This window comes from Canis lupus, chromosome 3 (genome assembly GCF_003254725.2).
Source record: "Canis lupus dingo isolate Sandy chromosome 3, ASM325472v2, whole genome shotgun sequence".
Lineage (NCBI taxonomy): Eukaryota > Metazoa > Chordata > Mammalia > Carnivora > Canidae > Canis > Canis lupus.
In genome coordinates, this window is record NC_064245.1 from 10937795 (window position 1) to 10958734 (window position 20940).

The 20940-nt window shown below is 37.1% G+C and overlaps 1 long non-coding RNA gene across 2 annotated transcripts in view; it reads right to left on the bottom strand.

Annotated features, from left to right (window-relative positions):
- Positions 1-754: 754 nt before the first annotated feature.
- Positions 755-20940, bottom strand: part of LOC112654106 (uncharacterized) — a 70337-nt gene continuing 50151 nt past the window's right edge. For both annotated transcript variants that reach the window (XR_003132747.3, XR_007409696.1), the window contains exon 3: positions 755-830. This is a non-coding gene — a long non-coding RNA (uncharacterized LOC112654106). The remainder of the gene's footprint in view (positions 831-20940) is intronic.

Sequence of the window (20940 nt, forward strand, 5' to 3'; positions counted from 1 at the left end):
CATTCTCAAAAGGACGATCCCAAGAACAGAAGGTATGTCTCTCAAAATTCTAAGGGTAGAGATGCTTTACACTCTATGGTGGAATACCAATGGCAGCAATAACAACAAAGGCTCCAAAAAAAAAAAAAAAAAAAACCCTAAACAACAACAACAAAAATAAACAAATAAACAAAAAACAAAAGCTCCTCATGCCTGCCAGAGAATTGCTTTGATCCAAGGTCAAATGATTCCATATCAGACAACCTTAGGTAAACAGGCTAAGGATAGGAAGGGTAGAGAATGTAGATGAGCATCAGATAAGCAGTCTCACAATCACTGAAGTCTCATCAGCAAGAAAGATGTTCCCTGGGAACAACCAATTCTGAGAGAACAAGCCACAAGCAGCCAGAGGAGATGATGACAAGAGCTTTGGGACCAGAGGCATTTTAAAGGCAACGAAATGATAAAGCTGCCCATCACCCTCAGGGCAGGCTGATAAAGATGAGCTACTTCCCCACTGCCCTACTGTACCATTACTCCTGTACCCACATTTACGCCCACATGGGGATGTAAATGGAGAAGACTGCCCTGCAGAAGTCATGGGAATTTGGCATAGATTGAAAATCATGAGGTAAATCCATAAAACTAAACAATGCCTTCAACTATAAGTATCTTACATCAAAGATAAAACTTGGAGCTTCTGAAATGAGATTTTTTTTCAGGGATAGCAAAGTAAATTAATACATACTTCTCTTCATAAAAGAGTATATACTTACAATTGCCCAGATTTGCTCTCCTTGCGATGCCACCAGAGGCCAGTTCATGTAGCATCACCAAATCCTCTCATGTAGCTATAAAAGTAGCAGCAAAGACTTCTTGTAAGTTATTAAACATCAAAGTCCTGCTTTACTGTGTGAGTTGCAAATTCACTCACCTAATCTGCAGACAGCTACAGGACGTGGATACTAGTAGGATGTCCCTCTAGAGTGGGGCATAAAGTGCCTCTAGAGGAGGTGTCCCCTTCTCCTTGGAGGACCCAAAGGAGAGCTCTATTTTATATCTGTACCTGCCAGTCCCCCTAAGAATGTAGCTTTATAATGACTAGTATTCCTCATGAAGTTCCTGAATTCAGATAGACAAAGGAATGAGAAACTATCATGAATTTTTCTTCATAAGCCCCAAATGAGAATCTCTATTTAAACCAAATCCTAGATAAACAATGTTCTCTTCCAAAGTGAATAAGCTACTTAACAAGCTACTTGTTTCCTCACAACTTGTCTACACACAGCCAAATGCAGTGAGCCAAATGCCAATGCAGGGAGCTATGGCTCAGGAAACAAGATTTCGGAGGGGTAGACAGAAAGAGGATTCCCTACATAGCTCACCCACAACCACTCAAGGCACAAAGGCAGCCTACGGACATATGGTGCTGAGGGCATATCCTGTCCTGAGTACTGAACATTCAGTCAGCTCCTAGCAGTCACCTAATGAATGGAGAGTTAAATGGAGTACAAAGTATAGGCAGTTAGAACTGATGTTGTTACTTGGTCTGTTTAATGTTCCTCCATCTATAAACTCGACTTTAAGGGGTCCTTAAAATCCCAGTGCAGCCTCACCCATTTCTTAGTTCAGGCAACCTTGTCACCACGGATACTACCAAAGTCACCATCAAGGTCAGTGCACAGTTCTTTCAAATATATATCCTCGAATATAAATCCTTGAAGGGAGTTTAGCTATTAATGAACCAAGAAAACAAATTTATTTTTTAAAGGTTTTATTTATTTATTCATGAGAGACACACAGAGAGAGAAAGACACAGGCAGAGGGAGAAGCAGGCTCCACGCAGGGAGCCCAATGTGGGACTCGATCCTGGGACTCCAGGATCATACCCCGGGCAGAAGGCAGGTGCTAAACTGCTGAGCCACCCAGGGATCCCTGAGAAAACAAATTTCTAAGAGTCTTTGAAAGTACCCTAAAAAGTGACAAATTTCATTAATGTCAATTTAATTGCAAAGAAAAATACCAAGCTTTGGTTTTTGACAAATTTTATCATCTCATAGAATGAGAAAGTTAATTGTACTTTTCAGTGTAGTTATTTTTAAAACCAAAACACCTTAAGGCCCAAGGATTCTAGCCATTTGTGGGGACCAGCTTCACAGATCTAAAATTATACTAAAAAAATAAAATAAAATAAATAAAATAAAATAAAATTATACTAAGAATAACACAGTAACAAACATTTTCAATTGGTTTGCTCTTCTAGTAGGTATCACAAGAAAAAAAAAAAAAGGAGAGATTTTATTTCCAAGAGAAAAGTAGCCAATTTTTTCTATGTATGATGTGTATCTTCACTAAACACTGTTTATTGAGTTGACCTCCAGGTAAATTATCTGGTGTTTGGTACAGAAGGTTCTATTTAGAAAGATGGGGTTAAAAAAGAAAATTAGAGATCAAAAGGAAAATGTTATAGAGAAGATACGAGACTTTTTCAAGAGTATATGGCCATATTCTACATCATTATAATCCCTTTCAGGGGCAACAGTACTCTTGTTGTGAGTGTTCACTCAAAGGTAAACAGTAAGTCTCACTACTACATGAAGCCTGGAGAGTTCCATGTAAAAAGATGAATTACCAAATAAAGGGCTAGCAAAGTTCAAGGGGTTCACACTGGGAGGGAGAGAAGCATCTTGGAAAGGCATGTATTTTTGTTTTCATGTATGACTGTAGAAATTCTTTCAGCATTACCATTGTGCTTTTAAATGCTTTCTGCTGAGAATAATTTCAGCATAACAATTGACCATATATTCTATATTTTTTTTCCTACTTGAAAAAAAATATACCCCTATATCAAAATATGCATAGGTAAAGAGCATGTGTTAAGTATTCCTGAGAATCTAAAACTACTTACAGAATATAAATTTTAAGAAAGTTACCATTTGTCATTACAAGAAGCACCAAAAAAATCTAATAGGCTAAAACCAGAAAGCATGATCTTAAACCAATGGTCACCTTGGCATTAAGAAAGGTATTTTGATCCGAAAGATACTTAAGGGAAATATGGATATACCTCTTTGTGTTAGTGGGGGTTTCTCTAGAGAAAGAAACCAGGAGGATGTGTACATATTGAGAAACATTATTTTAAGGAGTTGATTCATCCCATTAAAAGACTGACGTGTCCAAAATCTGCCGGCGTGGAACTGGCAGCCTGGAGACTCTGATGCTGCAGTTCAAGCTCCAACGCCATCTACCGAGAGAATTCCTTCTCGTGTTACTCAAGGGAAGTGCTCCTTTGTGGCATCAAGACGTGTCATTGATTGGATGTGGCTCCTGTCCATTATGGAGGGCAACCCCTTCTATTCCACCAATTTAAATGTTAATCTCCTCCAACAAAAAGCAAAATAAAACAAAAACCACCACACTATCACCACAACACCCAGAGTAATATTTAACCAAATATCTGAGCACCATAACCTCCCCCCCCAGTTGATACAGAATACCAAGCAGACTTGTTTTTAAGAGTAATTTTAAACTTCATGGGATAAGCATTGCGTGCTATATGTTGGCAAATTGAATTTAAATTTTAAAAAAGGTTAAAAAAAGTAATTTTATACTTTCTAAGCTACATATGCATCACATTTTAAAACAAGTAGGATAAATGTGAAATAGGTGAAAGGTGACTAGAACCCTTTTTTTTTTTTTTTTTTTTTTTGCCAAAAATTAGCTTTAAGACTTGAAATCAGATGCTTCTTCATTTACATTGGAAAATGATTTGTTAGGATGAAATGTTAACTTGAAAATATAGTGGGTTTTTTTTTTTTTGAAGCTATCATTTCTAAAATAGTGTAACTTTGCCAGCAGGGATAATTTACTGATCTACATGAAATATTTAGAGTGCTCAAATCCCTGCAACTGCAAGATGACATTTTGTCAAGATCAATAAGATTCTTCATCTTTCTAAAGTATACAACTGCATGTTAGAATTTGCTTGGTGAACATTTTCCCAGTGACTTAACTTGAGATACATTTTTCCAGACATTTAAAATGTTATTTTAGCCCCAATTACTAGTTAGCACTCACACTTTATTTTGTTTTTACACTTAGCAGCAGACTTCCTTAAACATCATCATTCATCATCTCTAAGTGCTTGACACTTTCCCCCAACAACACCTGTGAGAAGTCAGTTCCATTGCTATCATTCTCATCTTCCACAGAGCCTACAAAGCATCTTTCTCGACAGAGAAAAAAGGTCTCTTACTTATCACCTTCTCAAGCCAGAATGTCACCTGCCTGTAGCCTGAGCTCTTATCACCTGAAATATTATCAAAATCTGGAAGATAGCTGCCCACCACAGTTGGTGAACATATTTTGGTTGCCTACCTCAACAGTGACTGGAGTAAGAATTGCTTTGTCTTAAGTGTCTTAGACTACTTCATTAATTGGTCCAGCAGGTCAGACCATCCATTGAGTTAGTCCTAATTAGACTGGAACTTCCCTGATGACAAGATGTATCATGGTCTTTGTGCTGTGATGTTAAGGACATGAAGAGATTTCACTTGCTCATAGATCAAGAAAAAGAAATGGGGATCTAAATGAGGAAGAAAGGGCACAAAAAAATCTGAGAGGACAAAAGAGGAAAGCAAGGAGTAAAGGTTGGTTTGAAGAAAGGTGTACCCTCAAGATTAATATCTTATCTACAAGCTCCATTTTTTTTTAGCCTTTACAGTTAAGATGATAATCTCCATGGTAGAAATAAATATTTACTGTCAGTTATTAGGTAATTACAAAGTTACAATTTTAAGATTTGGATGAAAGCAAGCTAATGGGTACCAATGGAAGGAGTGCTGAGGAAGAAAGGTGGCAAAGCAAAAAGAATGGTGAAGGAAGATCATCCATTTCACAATGGTGCTAGGAATAGGCAGTTGATTCTGTCTAGAAATGCATATTTCTAGCCCAACAGCAGTGTGTATGAAAGGATACTAAGTATTTAATACACGATTGGAAGCTGGCATCTAAAAATTGACCGTGTGGCAGATTCCATTCAGGTTCAGCAGGTAGGAGTTAAAACATGAGACGAGGACATACTATGACATGGGAAAGATAAGGATCATCAGTAAATGGACTAAGTCATTTCACACATATATGTAATCCATTTAAAACATAGCTCAGGGGGCGCCTGGGTGGCTCACTTGCTTAAGCGTCAGCCTTTGGCTCAGGTCGTGATCCCTGGGTCCTGGGATTGAGCCCCGCATCGGGTTCCCTGCTCTGGAGGGAGCCTGCTTATCTCTCCCTCTGCCCACCTTTGCCCCTACTTGCTTGCTCTCTGTCAAATAGATAAATAAAATCTTTAAAAATTAAAGTAAACAAATAAAACATAGCTCAGTATCTTAGTAATTCATAAAATGAAATTTTTTAAAGCTACTGAATTTATGGTGGCAGTATAGTTGAGGCAATCCAGCTTCATCACTCACTGTGTGGCCCTGGACAAGTAACAAACCTCACTATTCTCATCTAGAAAATGAGTATAGTAGGGTTGAGGTGATAGTTAAGTGGCTTCAAGTTGTTTGTTCGGTATGTGTCTCTTATTTGGTTGATACTATACAAATGCTGCCAACTTTTTTCCCCCATTACTATCTATTTTCCCATTTAATGAATATTACAAGTACTACTTTAAAATGAGATTGATTTTTCACACTATTAAACATTCCTTGCTTTTGACAGGGTTTTAAACCCATCATCTAGAAAAACTTCACTCCTACAAATAAAATATTGTAAACTTTTTACATGGAAAGGCAGTACACACACATAAATATTGAAATTTGTACACATTACATCTTTTACCCAAGTTTTTGAGGTCATCTGTTATATACAATAAACCTTGGACTGTCAATGTTATGGACATAATCTTTACTCAGAAATTAAACCAAAATTTTATGAAACAAATTTAATCATTAAATATAGGAGATTAATATTTGAGCCTTTGTTTCTGCCATTTTAAATATATGCTCTTCTCTTCCTTGAAATGAGGTAAAGAAAAGGAATTTAATTTCTTTTCAAACCTGGACTCTCCTGCCAGTATGCTTAAAATGACTTCAAATACTAGAGTTAGATGTAAAAGGAGATTAACTAGATATCCAGCCATCCTCATTTGCTTTTAACTGCATTTTCTTTCTGTCTTTTACTAGAAGGAGGGGAAGAAATTAGGTTAAAACATTCCTGACTTTATATGAGATTATAATAAGCAGCATTTTCAAGAGATAAGAAAGCAGAGCTAAGAATTTATGCAACAGCAAAGGTTGCTACAGGATCTTTATTCAGAAGGAAGAGAATTACAGTAAACTTGAAAAATGAGAAGCAGATGCAATTCACGGAGTTTCTTTCCTGAATAGTAAGGTGTCCTTGTTTAACAAGGTAACTTATTTTACCAGAGAGACATGGTAAATGTCCTGATCTGTATTACTTAGAGAACAAAGTAGTAAATGAGTATAATGACTAGTCATAAATATTCATGAAATCAGGCAATTATAAGCATAACCATTGCTTTTTGATTGTTTAGAACTGGACTGATTACCATATGAAAACCATTCCTTCTTGAAAAAGTTGTTTTTTTTTTTTAATTTAAGATTATTTGGCATAAGTCCTCTTGTAAAAGATGTATAATACCTAGTTTAGTATATGTGCTGCCGAAGCAAGCACTGTAATACCTAATTTAAAATCCTGTGCCATCAGTTTGGTGAGGACAAAATGTGTAAGTCTCATTTTCCAACATAGTTTGCTGAGGTTAGCAACAGCGACCTAGAAAGTACAAAGGCTGTTAAAAACAAGAGTTAAAACATACTGATTTAACTATATACCAGTAAAAGACTTGGAGTCCCAACACATGTTTTAAGAAAACAATATATTTTCACCTCTGAGACTGCTACTTGTAATTTTACTTACAAAACCTAGAATTTGTATCTATTTATAGTTCGGGGTAAATTTTTCCACACTCTACAATTCAAAAAGAAAAGCCACCTGTAAGAGAGCCATTTTTGTTATTCTGGTGTCCTCGAGTATCAGGAGACAGCAGGGTTCCGTTCATGCGTTCACTCAACCATTGCTTAATGCCCGGTATAGAATACATTACTGTATTATGTTGCATCACTATAATGTGAAATGGAAAAAAATGATGACCCAGAAAAGGAAAAGATTCATCAGTTTGGTGAAAGAAATACTATGGAGTAGGTGGGTCTTTTCCAAGAAGAAAAAGTCCCTCAAATGATATCAGAATGAAAACCTACATTGAGTCATACAGTCACCAAAAGCCCTAGCCACCAATGATTGTTCCATAAGCAAATAAAGTAGGTCAAAGTATATGCTGTTACTAAAACAATCTAAAAGATTAGTCCATGCATATTGCCACCATACTCCTTCCAGATTGAGTCCAAATTTATTTGCATGGCATCTAATTACATCCTTTCTTAGACTCCCAGTCACCAATTTATGGTAACAATAAACTACTCACACACCGCCACATCTTGATGAATTTAGAATGTTGGGCAATGGCAGAGCAAAGCAATGAAGTAGCACAAAGACATTCAAGTACTGAAAAAGGCTACAATAGTCCCTAATTCATGGATATGGATCTGTGCCTGCCTCCAGCAAAGTTTTCCTTTCAGCTTGTTGGGAGACTGTTCTCGTTGCGACTCATCTTCAGTTCTTTATTTAAAGCAGAATCAGAGCAGAGTAGAACTTCTTTTGCAGTTCTTTAAATATAAATATATATATATATAAATAATTTTATAATATGTATGTACATAACATAAATAAATGAAAGAGAGAAACTAGTATTTTCTGTAGTTCTGTTGGGATGTACCTTTAAGGAGCACTTAGGAAAAAGATCAAATTTCAGCATATTTATCAATAGAAAGTTATCAAGGTCCTTATTAGTGGGATAAATACTTAGTAATAATGAGATTTTCTATGTTCAAAAGATAAAGGTGCAAGTATAGTCATTTCTTCCTAAGACATATTTTATATAGCCTTCTTCGGAACTTGGTATTTTATCAACTTTAAAAACTTTTTATTTTTATCAACTTTAAAAAGAAAACCGTAAGACAGACAACGGATCTTGAATCAGATAGACCATAACTAAAAGGTCTAAAATCATCCCACTACTGCTTCTATGAAGACATTTTACAGCTATCATAACTTGTGATGGTAAAAAAAGGCTTTAGTCTGTCATACATATGCTTAAGTGATAGAATTTACATGGTCTTCTATGTTACGAGATTTAAGAGTTTTACAAGTCAATTAACAGGCCACACTTCATTCCAACTCTAAAAAACTTACTGCAGTTTCTTCAATACCTGCAAACTCATCTTCATTGCAATTCAGTGATCTGTCTTATGCGTGGAAATTCAGATAAAAGACTATAGTGGATAAATACATGATAAATGTATTATAGGCATGTAGGACAAAATTCTTTTAAACTTATAGCTCAATTTCTCAATTTTTTTCCATGACTAGTTTATAAGTCTAGCATCTGATTTCTCATGGATTTTATTTCAACGGTTATATAATCTTTAAAAATCACGTTCATTATCATACTCACTTGCAGGTGTCTCTAAAGATTGAGAATTTTTCCTAGCTCCCTTGAAAACTATGCCAACTCATTAAAACCCCAGCTGGGAATCTCATTGCCCTTGAGCTGCTGACAGAGAACCCCTAAAAAGAAATTAGAAGATATCATATAGACTGCTTCTATCCCTGCAAATCCATCAAACACTTAATATGCACCAAGCAATGTAGCACATGTTCAGAACACAAATAAGAGTCAATTGTGACCCTGCTATACAGACAAGAGTATCCTGGGGGGCAGTGGTGGGAGAGAGAAATGATTAAGTGATGATTAAGTTAATTTACTCATCAGTTAAATGCAATTTTGTCAGTTCAGCAATACAGAAATAAACAAATGCCACTATTAGCATAGAGGAGGGACTAATAAAATCCACATTGATGGGGGTATTGAGTTAGCAGAGATTATATAAGTGTAGAATGATTATGAATAGCAACAAAAATAGAGAACAGATATATTAGCATATGTAACAAATACACTTCTGAAAATCAAAAATTTGTTAGTGCTAGAACCTAAAATTTAATGCAGAGAGTTTAAATGGATGAAAACTAGAGGGAAATCAAAGTGAGAATAGGTAGTGTTTAATTGTTTTAAAAGCAATTAAAATTCCACAGAAGAGCAAAATAAATAATACATATTGAGAAGTTACTTCTTGCAAGCACTGTGTTGTTACACACTTGTTTATTCATTTCATCGCCATTCAACAAATGAAAATATTAAAGCTCAAAAAGACAAAACTTCCCCAAGGCCATACAGTCCAAAGGTAGCAGAGTTACCCCCTCAGCGGGTTTTTCAATATATTCCGGTCAAAGTCAACCATGCATCAGTATCTGATTTCAGAGCAATGGTTCTAAACAACAGTGCCAACTGAGAACATTCTAGAAACTGAATTTCTCATATCTCTCCCTTACTGAGTCAGTATCCAGAAGGATAAGACCCAATAATCTGTGTTTGTCCAAGTCCAGGTGATGTGATGTGCATCATGGTCTAAGAATATCAGAGGAAAAGTACAGGCATTTAGAGACAACCCCTCCAGTGGATTTCAGTTCACTTTTCACCTCTACTGTCATTACATGAGATAGGCTTCAATGACATCTATGTCACTAGGTCAGAAAGTAAAACAGGACCTTTCATAGAAGAGGGCTTCCCAAATTCTGATGTGCATATAAATCTCTTAAGGATCTTATTAAAATGCAGATTTCAACGCAGTAGGTTTATCAAGAGCCCAAAATCTTGCATGTCTAACAAGGTCCTAGAGGACTCCAATGCTGCAATTATGAAAATTAGGCTTTGAATATCAAGGTCACAAGTCAGAAAAATGGTGTTCTAAAGACACAAACTACTAAACTTGACAAGGTAAATACAGTATTTTGATGAGACACACTAGAAATTGTCAAAAAGCGACACCCAGAGAACTGTGATGTTACAAAAATACCCAAGCAGGACTGCCTTTAAAACGTCCCTCATTTATTGTTGTTGTTTCGAAGACTTCAAGGAAAAAAAATCCCTCCAACACCCACACATTTCTACATCTGGAAGCTTTTTCTTCCAACTTCAGTCCTCTGTCTACAATTGAATCTCCACCTCTTGCTCTAGCATCAGTGGACATGAACAGCTAACTCTAGTCTGCTTTTAGCATGTCCTCTCAAATTTGGCCCACATCACCCTTCATTCAGCCTTTGCCCCTTGACAGGTAGTTACATTTATTTGATAGCCTGATAAAACGACCAATGACTTACCTAGTATCTCACCATAAGCAGCTCAAACGGATTTAGTGAGGTCTTTTAATGGCCTCATCAGTTTCTTCCAAAATCTAAGGCAACCAAAAAAAATTTAACCAGAGTTTTGAGACCACAGAAGAACCATAGGACAACGTCTCCATCAAGCATGGCTCTGCTGTGTTACTGATTGCTTTAGCAACTTCACATACAGCTCTAGCTCAAATTTAATGGCACCACTTAGCACTTTGCTACAATATGCAATACAGCTTTCCACCAAAAAAGGTGAAAAAAGAGCTATAATAAAAATCATTCTATGGCATATATACTTAAATTCTGCAGGGTTTCACTGCAGATCCATGCCAGCCTGCAAGTGTTTTATGATCAAGAAAACAGAACGACACTTCCTTGGTGGACTTGGGCACTCTCCCAAGTTACCGGATTCTTTTTTCCTTTTCATTGTGTTTATTTAGTATTCTTTGGCTACTAGAACTGTAGATTTCAATAAATTTATTTTGTTAGATGGTTAGCAAAATAGTGTAACAAGGACTATAGGTCAAGCAAAGACAGTTGAAATATAGCCCTGCTCTTAAAAAATTATGAAGTGGGAGATGCAGCAGAGTGTCATGGTCAAAGGTAGCTTTCTGAGACATCAAGAGTCCAATCCCATCATCTGCCACTTAAACTCTCTGGGTAGTTTCCATAATCACCCTCTGTCTCAATTTCCCTATCTATTTAAAAATATGGAGACGAGGCAAAAATACAATCTTTCCATCGTGGAATGGTGAGAATTCATCAGTTTACATTCATAAAATACCTAAAGAAATTCTGGTACCTCATAAATGTCCCCTATTTTTTTTTAATATAGTTAAGACATGAAGCTGGCCTCATAAACTCAAGTGTGCCAAAAGCCCCCCCCCCAATATACTCTTGCTTATTTTGTTAAAACTTAAAAAAAAAAAAAAATTCTTCTTTCCCTCATTCCAAATAGGATGGTGCACAGATACTTTCAACAAATTATCTGGCCACAGTCAGTCTTATTTCAATTTGCATACCAGCTCTTAAGGCTTATAAAATGCACAGGCATCAAGAGCTGGAAGGACAATGATCTGGTCTCCGCTTCTCTCTCTCTCCTCTCTCTTCTATATTACCCATCATCCTATCTTCTCCTTAATCCTTCATCTAAGCAGATAGAAAACTGTGATGCCACTGTCTTTTGTCTCTTTAGGTCTATAGAGTCAACTACTTGCATTTTAAGGTTACAGAAGAAAAACTGAAAACGTGTCTTTCCTCCTGCCAACTACTTGCTCCTTACTTGAGAGCAAAAGAATGGTCCTTCTCCTTGTAGGTCGCTCTGCACCCTGAAATTTCTAGCAGCTTATCCACTCCTCGACACCCTTCCCTCTCTGACCCCAGAGACCCAAACCTAGAAGCAGGAGCCCCTGTGAGCCACCAACCTCTTAAAAAAAAAAAAAAAAAAAAATTATTTATTTATTCATGAGAGACAGAGACAGAGAGAGAGGCAGAGACACAGGCAGAAGGAGAAGCAGGCTTCCTGCAGGGAGCCGGATGTGGGACTTGATCCCAGGTCTCCAGGATCATGCCCTGGGCCAAAGGCAGGTGCTCAATTGCTGAGCCACCCAGGGATCCCTGAGCCACCAACTTCTATCATCCAATCACTTCCCCTGTTTTTTCCTTTCCTGAACACACAGGAGAATTTTTCTAGAGGTGGAGAGGATGATTCTCTCCTTCTCTAAACTCTCAAATTTTGATTAAACTCTTGAATTCATTTCATTCCCCTGAGGGCTTATAATTCTGGAAACAAAAGTCAAGAAAACCTTTTGACATGTGCCTTCCTTTTGGTCACACCTTTCCCTGGAGGCAAGGCTCAGTTGATAACCTTGCTGCTTGTTTGGGAGAAAGGAGAAGACACAATAGGAAGAAAGCAAATAGGAATTAATTGCCCAAAACACCGACAAAAATACAGGTGCACCAATAACCTTAACGCAAGGCAGCATGTTCTAGGCATTCTAAGAAAAGGATGCAGAAAAAAATACTAGATTTTTAAGGGGAGAGGTGCCCCTGTATGAAGGGTAGATCAGAAAAGGCTCTGAAAAATGTAGTATTTAGGCTTCCCTGAGGGATTTGAGAGAAATGGGTAGAAATCCCCTTCAAGGTTTGAGCAAAAACACTCAAAGCTAGTAAAATTCACTATCTTTTCATGCAAAGTAAAAAAATCATTTTTAAAATTTAAAACACTATCCTTGCCTACAAGAAGGTTCCACTTAGAATCAACCATGGTAACCTGTGAATATCCTGAACATGGATTACAAGTTATGCCCAGGTTCCAAAGAATTGCAGACTTATTTTTTTATACCAATGATTAAAAAAAGAAAGAAAGAAAGCCTCCTAGGGACCACTTAGTAAATCAGGCTACCAAGGGGAGTAATGATTTAGGGAAAGCTTTTCTGTCTGTTGGTCTAACATATATGTCCATTAATTTAAAAGAATTGGGCTCCATTTAAGATGTTTTAAGAGTTAAAAGGAGCTCTGCTATGTGAGGCCATCATGTTCGATTTCTGACTTATTTTAAGGTTACAGATAAAGAACTTAAAAACTCTTATTCCCACTAGCCCCCTACTGGCAAGTACAACATCTTCCAGACACGACATAAGGGAATTGACTCATGCATAATAAATTTTTTTCATTATGACCACTGCATCTTCCTGACCCCAACAGCTCTGCACAACATGAGGTACCGCGGCATCATGAGCAGTGCAATTTCTTTCTTTCCATAAATACTTTTAAGTATACACTTGCACAGGTCAGTTTGTCCTGTCAGTGCATGAAGATGCTAAACTTCTCTGTGCATTTGTTCCCTTCTTAGTGTTTATCCCACCATTCTTTAAAGGGTCAGAATTCAATCCTGGTTGAAGGAAAACAGGATTATTTTCGTAACAGAATAAGCAAATGCAGTTTCTAAAACAGATGAAAGGTTTCAAGGTTAAGAAAAAATTCTATGCTGAAGAAATGCATTTAAGTATTATGTCGTTAACAACCTTTCAATGTACAGTCATAGCCAGAGAAAATAATGATTAAAAAAAAAAAAAAAAAAAAAACATCAGGGATGTCTGGGTGGCTCAGCAGTTGAGTGTTTGTCTTTGGCTCAGGGGGTGATTCCGGGGTCCTGAGGTCGAGTCCCGCATCAGGCTCCCTGTGTCTCCCTCTGCCTATGTCTCTGCCTGTCTCTGTGTGTCTCTCATGAATAAATAAATATTTAAAAAAAAAATCAGCATTACCCCTGGGAGAAAAAATGAAATTTCCCCCCAATAATAGTCTTACTCGATTTTTTTTCATGTTATTGAGAACAAACTTATCATTTATCTGTCACCACTGGAACTTGTGGGATTTGCATTTTATTAGCTTTATCACTGTATCATACTTACATGTCTTGAGCCCAGCCCACTAGCAAATCTCTCTGGAGATTAAGATAAAATATATATAGATAGATAAAATCTAGGACTCTGAAGATCAACAGGAAAACTACTTTATTAGAAAATCTGTTTCTTACTGCTGAAGAAATTAGCTGATGAGCTACATTTTTGTGACAGAATTTTTGTTTGAAAATGTAACTTCAGAGGTACCTGGGTGATGCAGTCAGTTAAGTGTCTGACTCTTGGTTTCAGGTCAGGTTGTGATTTCCGGGCTGTGGGATCCAGCCCCATGCATAGGGCTCCAGGCTCAGTGCACAGTCTGATTCTCCTTCTCCTTCTCCCCTTGCCCCAACCCTCAAATAAATAAATGTTTAAACAAATAAAAACAAAATGTCACTTTAATTTCTTAATTATGTCCTCTAATCCTTCAGAGTGATAAAGCTAGACTTAGAAAATTTTTCCATGTCTTTCTCATTAGGAGTAGGATATCTATCATCTCTACAGATCACTGCAAAAGCTACAAAAATCACCAGTTGACCATAACCAAATACTGAAATCAAGTATTCCTGAGTAAGAGTTAAACAGGGGTATATAATACACATTAATAGGATCTGCCTCAACTTTAATCCTATTATTTGGTGGCAGGGCTACAGTTGTGGAAAACGTTTGTTACTGAGTGTGCCATTAGGAAGAAGCATGGTGGAAAATAGAATGCTGGCAGGCCTGGAGCTCACAAAATAAATTTAGGTTCATAGTGCAAAGAACTGCCTGTATGTAATTGGCCGATTCACGCCTATTCAACCAAAATGAGTAGTTAGTTACTGAACATATAAGGCTGTGTCTAGGATTGTGGATTTTCTATGTCTTGAGAGGAAAGGGGAATCAAATGGAATGAAGTCATGGATCTGTAATTCTGTGCCTTGGAAGCAAAGCCTTTCCTGTGTTTCTAGAGAAGACCTTGAGTACAGTGAAGAAGTGCCCTTAATGCTTAAATCTAAAGTATTTATGTAGCAGTATAGCTACTTCCTTAAATCCTGTAAGGTTACCTAGATCCTGCCATCATTAAAACCACCACAGATCTGGGACGCCTGGGTGGCTCAGTGGTTGAGGGTCTGCCTTCGGCTCACGGGGTGATCCTGGAGACCTGGGATCGAGTCCCACGTCGGGCTCCCTGCAGGGAGCCTGCTTCTCCCTCTGCCTAGGTCTCTGCCTCTGTTTGTGTGTGCATCTCATGAATAAAAAATAAAATCTTAAAAAAAGATAAAATAAACTAAAACCTACTACAATCTGAGTAACTACCACTACTATTTTTACTCACATGGGAGTAAGGTCATCATTATTTGAGTATCAATCTTCTGCTCCTTCACTCTTCTGGCTTTTCTCCTGTCTGTGTAAACTGGTGTCATTTATTCATGCCACCAGAAGCCAGAGAAAATAACTGATCAATTGCTTTTCCCAAGAAAACTAGAAATGTCAGATGTTTCTAATGTTCTGACTTAGCCAAGAGCAACCTGACATCCACTTTACCAGAAAAAAAAAAAAAAAAAAAAGGCCAAGAAAAAACACAGAACATTCCTTTTTCCCTTAGTGGCTCATTTAAAAGGCTCTTCTCCCCATATTGCTAGGACTCCTTTTAAATATCCTATCATGGAATATAAAAAATAATGAAAAATAATGAATGAAGGAAGGGGAAAGGAGAAAAAAATGAGTGGGGAAATATCAGAGAGAGAGACAAAACATGAGAGACTCCTAACTCTGGGAAACGAACAAGAGGTGGTAGAAGAGGGGGTGGGGGGGGTGACTGGTGACGGGCACTGAGGGGGGCACTTGATGGGATGGGATGAGCACTGGGTGTTATGCTATATGTTGGCAAATTGAACGCCAATAAAAAAAATAATAAATAAATAAATATCCTATCACTTAATTTCAAGTAGGATTGTATTTTAGGCCTCTACATGTATCCCATTATCCCAAAGTTCTGTGTAAAATAGTTTACACCCCTTGATCTGACTCTGCTTTATATGTCACTGAGAATGACAAAACCCCAAGTGGCTCATTTGTAATAGCAGGATTTGCTGAGCTCCCATGCTTTGGTCTCAGCAGCCCCACGTGTGCATGTGCCCACGTATGTATGGCCACACCTGGGCTTATGGGGGACACAGAGGTGCTCCAGTGCTCCCTCTACTATGTGTCTGATCAAACCGGTGCTCTTGAACTTGGATCTGTGAAGCCATTACAAAGACAGTAATGTTAATACACCTAATAACAGAATTAAAGAAAATTACGTGTTCCAATTTTTCTTAAGACTGGAGTCCCCCCCCAAAAAAAATTTTTTTTAATTTAAAAAATTAAAAAAAAAAAAAAAAAAGAGAGAGAGAGAGACTGGAGTCCCTGGTAGTTTGTTGGTTGCTTTCTTGGTGATGTAGAAATCATCCTGCCTTGTGAATGACTACATGAAGCTCACATGGTAACTGGGATAGTTTTTTCTATCTTCCTTTCAACTCTCCAAAGCAGTCTTTCATCGTCAAAGACCTGAATACTGACTACCGTCGTCAGTGTAGGGTTACAGTGAAGCCCTTCTCCATTGAACCCCATTACACCTGTTTGAACTTCTTAACTATTATTATGGCAAATGTTCATAACCTTTAAAGATTTTATGGTACTTCCCCCTCCTCCGAGCAAGCTCTGTTCCTCCCCACCCCCACTCTTTTGCTTCTTTTTCTTTCTCTTTCCCTCTGGGAAACAACCACTTCTTTTATAAAGTGGCTGCACTTTATTGCTCTCCTCTCTTTTCTTATCATCTGCCTTCTGTCACAGCCCAGCTGGGAATTGATTGAAGGAAAAAAAGTGAGAGCTGGAATTGTTTCAAGTCATTTTCTTCCAAGCCCCAGGATACCCCAGGAACTGATTCATATACTTCTCACCTCCTTGCAACCTTCTCTCATCTCTTTCAAGCCCTAGTCTAAAACCACAGAACAGCATGTGGCAGCCTGTCAAAGGAAACACGTGACCCCAAACCCCATTATCGCTATGACATTTGATGCCCTCCACAGTGAGACTAATGTATTGCCTTTGCCAATGCTTGTCTAGTCAAAAAAATTATAAAATGTAATCAAGTTATCCATCTTAGTCTGCGAGCTGTGTATTATCTGTCTCCTACTGTAATTAAGTGGGACGCACATACTGAAATAAAGGAGATGAGCCAGTTATCAATGAGCCTCATGCTCAAGTCTGCTTAGGACTCGTAAGATGAGCACGTGTCCTTTTCCATCTTCAGTAGAAGTAAATTGGTTATGATGAAGGAGGAAAACAGGGGTTACAGCGAAAAATTCTAAGCAGGAATTAGCAAAAGTGAGTCTTATCAGATGGGCTATAATCTCTCAACTGGCCTCCATTTGTAGCACAGAGAAGCTAGTGACTCCCAATGCCAAAAACCAGTACTTTTAATATAAACTAAGAGGTGTCTTTCTATTAATCACATTACTATTAACATAAAGACTCTGAAACACAGGTGGGGGGACATGCACAAGTCCATATGGTGGGAGTAAATTAGAGGAACTATTGCAGACCCTAAAGCTAAGGACCTAAAAGCATACGTAGGAAACCATGATAGAGTTGATCACGGTTCTGTAGATCTTCAAAGCTGGACAAGCTTTGGACATTTCTATTAACCACACAGCATAATCAAATAAAATGAGGTTAGCACTATGATGAAAGAAAGAAAACAAGTAAAGGTGAACGTTATTGAATTATATGGGTGTTTTTATCGATCATCTCTTTTTATTCCTGCTCTAAAGGAAAAGCTTTCAAAATTCATTATAGGCTTGAGCTGGGCTTTGTTGTAGAAAGTGATCAACTGGTTTAAATGTGGTTATTGCTTTATGGGAAATTTTTACTGTGTTTTTTTTTAAAACTTCAACCCTCAGGGTTGTCACTCTGCCTTTGTAAGGAATGAGCAAGACTACAAGGGCATTCCAGTTTTTATAATATGGTTGGATTAGAAACACAGTCACTGTCCAGCGTATTGTCAGGAGGAAGAAAAAATGAGGTTATGAATGTTAAACACTGAGAAGCCTTTCTCAAATGCAGAGGTAGGAATTTTAAAACTGTTTACTTTTTCAGTATTGTAATTTTTTCCAGAAGCCAGGGGGGAAAAAACATCAACATACTACCTGTGAACACTGTATATTATACTTCTCTAATTTACAAATAGCCTAGCAGTAAAAAGTCTAATAAATTTTATTACATTAGTAGGTGAAGTTTTACACTTTCATGGAATTCACCACTTTACCCTGACAATTTTTTATCTTCTCATTACCACAAAATTTTGAGTCCACAATTTTGAGTTACTAATTTGCCGGAGTGATTCGATCATTCCTGGGGTTTTTTGTTTTGTTTTTTTGTTTTGTTTTGTTTTGTTTTTGCTTGTTTTTTTGACTTTGGATTTTTTAAGAAACAGAACTTCATGAATTTCAGATGCACTAAAAGCCTGTATTAGCAAAGGACTCTATTTCCCCGCTCCCTGGCAGCAAGGGGCCGCCATGTGACTGAATTTAGGCCATTGGGAAATGGGCAGAAATGATGGTTGTAATTTCCAGATTATAGTCTTATTAGAAATCCCCATGTATTTTTCCTATTTCTTGAATGCAGATTTGTTCCTGGGGAGATAGCATTTCACCTGTGTAGCAGGAGGAACATCTTGAAAAATAGCACAACTATCTCAGAAAGATAGTCCTCATTTTTGGCTTTCTTGTTAGAGTAATTCAGCTTATATCCTATCTATTAAAATTGTTTTACTTTTTCTTAAAATTTTTTTTTAAGTTTTAGTATTCTAAATAAGGATTTAAACATAAAGGCCCAGTGAGTAAATTCCAAAAGTAACACACAAAAATATTGATACAACCAAAAAGCATTTAATATCAATTAACAACCACATCAGAAATTTTTCATAACTAGAAAATTCTCAACTCCCGGAAGCTTAAATTCTTTTACTTACAAAATGTCTCATAATTCTCAATTGTGCAATATATAATTTCACTCGACTGGAATACCTCAAAATTATCAAGGGAGATTTTTCCAAACACATATTCAGTAAAGTTTCTCAGATACATTGATCGGGAATCTCTAAGAGGGGACTACATTAGTGATTCTGATACATACCAGAGTAACTTTTTAAAAATCCTGTTCCTTGCCTAAGAAAATTACTCCTGCTGATCCAATTAATGGATTATGTTCATCCCTGCAAATGCCTTTCTGATAATCTTAACAAATGTTAAAACAAATGTTTTGTTAAAAACAAATGTTTTTAAATTGTCACTGAGGAGTCTGGGTGCATCTCCAAGACAGAGCAATCACTGATAGCAATACCCTGGGGAAAATCTATGCAGAAACAAGAAACAACCAGAAATATACCCTTAGAAGGTGCTTTACAGAGCTTAGGGGAATAAAATAGGCAGACCCAACTGTAAATGACCATTGAAAAGCTTTTCCTTAATATTTGAACAGCAGCCTCCCTATTATTAGTTTGTGTCTTCCCAAAGTAGCTTGTACCATTGTTAATACTCAAGTACATGTGCAGCACCAGCGTTCAACGGTGAGGTAAGAAGGGTCAAACACAGAAAACATACACAAATTTAACTATATAGCAGTGCAGTCTTTTGTATATTATAACCTAGTATCATTTTATAGAAAAGAACTGCTTGAATATTCTTTCACATTCGAGATGATAAAGACACCAAGTAAAATTCTGTCAAATACATAATAAACTTATTATTTCTTTCTTATTCCTGGGATCATAATTCTTTTAGTCTGCCAAAGAATAAGAACTCATCTACTTCTCCATAAAACATGAACATTTCAAAAGACGTAAAGTAATTTAAAGATTGCATTAAGGAGATTGAAGACTTCTCCTCTGATGATGGAGAACCCGAAAGTGTATTTATGCAAGCTTCAAATTCAAGGAAATTGCTGGTACATGAGATTACGTTTACACATAGAACATCCAAATTGGAATTCACCCTGAGTAGAATTTTTCCTACAGAATAAAATAAGTCAACCCAGAGTCAATGGGAGATAAAATACGGAACAGGAAAGAAGAGCACAAATTGTCCCAAGTCAAATAAAAGATTGAAAAATCATAGATAACCTGAAGGAAGACATTCAATTTTACAAAACTGATACATGAAAAAAAAAATTTTTTCACTGACCTACTTGTCAGAGTTTTTAATCACAGAACCTGGCACTTAAGTGCATTCTCAATGAACATTAGCTTTCTCCTAATCTCCACTCATCCTCTCTTCTATCATTCCTTACACTTTAGTTCCTAGTACTGCCTGCTTCTGCTTTTGACTTAGTGAAGACAATGAAGGCCTTTTGTGAGCTCTTCATGTAATGAGTCATCACAAGAGGGCTTTGTTACCAAGTTCCCTCAGTTTTTCCATAAAACTAGCCAAAAACAGGTCTCCTGTTTCTGCAGTTCATGCTCCCATGCATACACCAGATTCCACTTCTTTTCCTATTTCCCAGGGTGTCCCTTCCCCGATAGCGCCCTCCATCATGGATCTACAGTATTTTCTCTTCCACGTATTTCCTCCTTCCAACTACTTTTACTTTAATCTCTCCTTTTCAAGAATCCTATAGTTTCCCCCTCATCCTGTTTATATCCTTCCACTCAATGCCAGATTCATGACATATTGGTTGCCTTCAGACTGCTTCTAAATATCTTCTACTTCTTTCTCTAAAGTTTCTTTTTTTGTAAAGTTATTTGTAAAACTATTACCCCTGGGGCACCTGGGTAGCTCAGTTGATTGAGTTGATTGATGCTCTAGATGGATCTTACTTTATAAATAAGCTGGATTCTGGTTTCCAACTCTCAGCTTCAGCTCAGGTCATGATCCAATATGCAGGCTCCATGTTCAGTAGGAAGTTGGCTTAAAGATTCTCTCTCTGCTCCTACCCGTGCCCCCCACTGCTCTCTAAAATAATTTTTTTCTCTCTAAATTCTTACAAAAAATTTTAAAAAATTATCTCAACTTCAATAATGATCATTCATAATCTATTTAACTTTTTTATAACATTTAGGGAAAATCTAACACTTGAATCCTTTGATTTTTATGACTCTCTTCTGTTTATTTTAGGGTTTCAGTTTTCTTTGATGTGAATTAAATGAATACACTCAAAATACAACTTACATGAA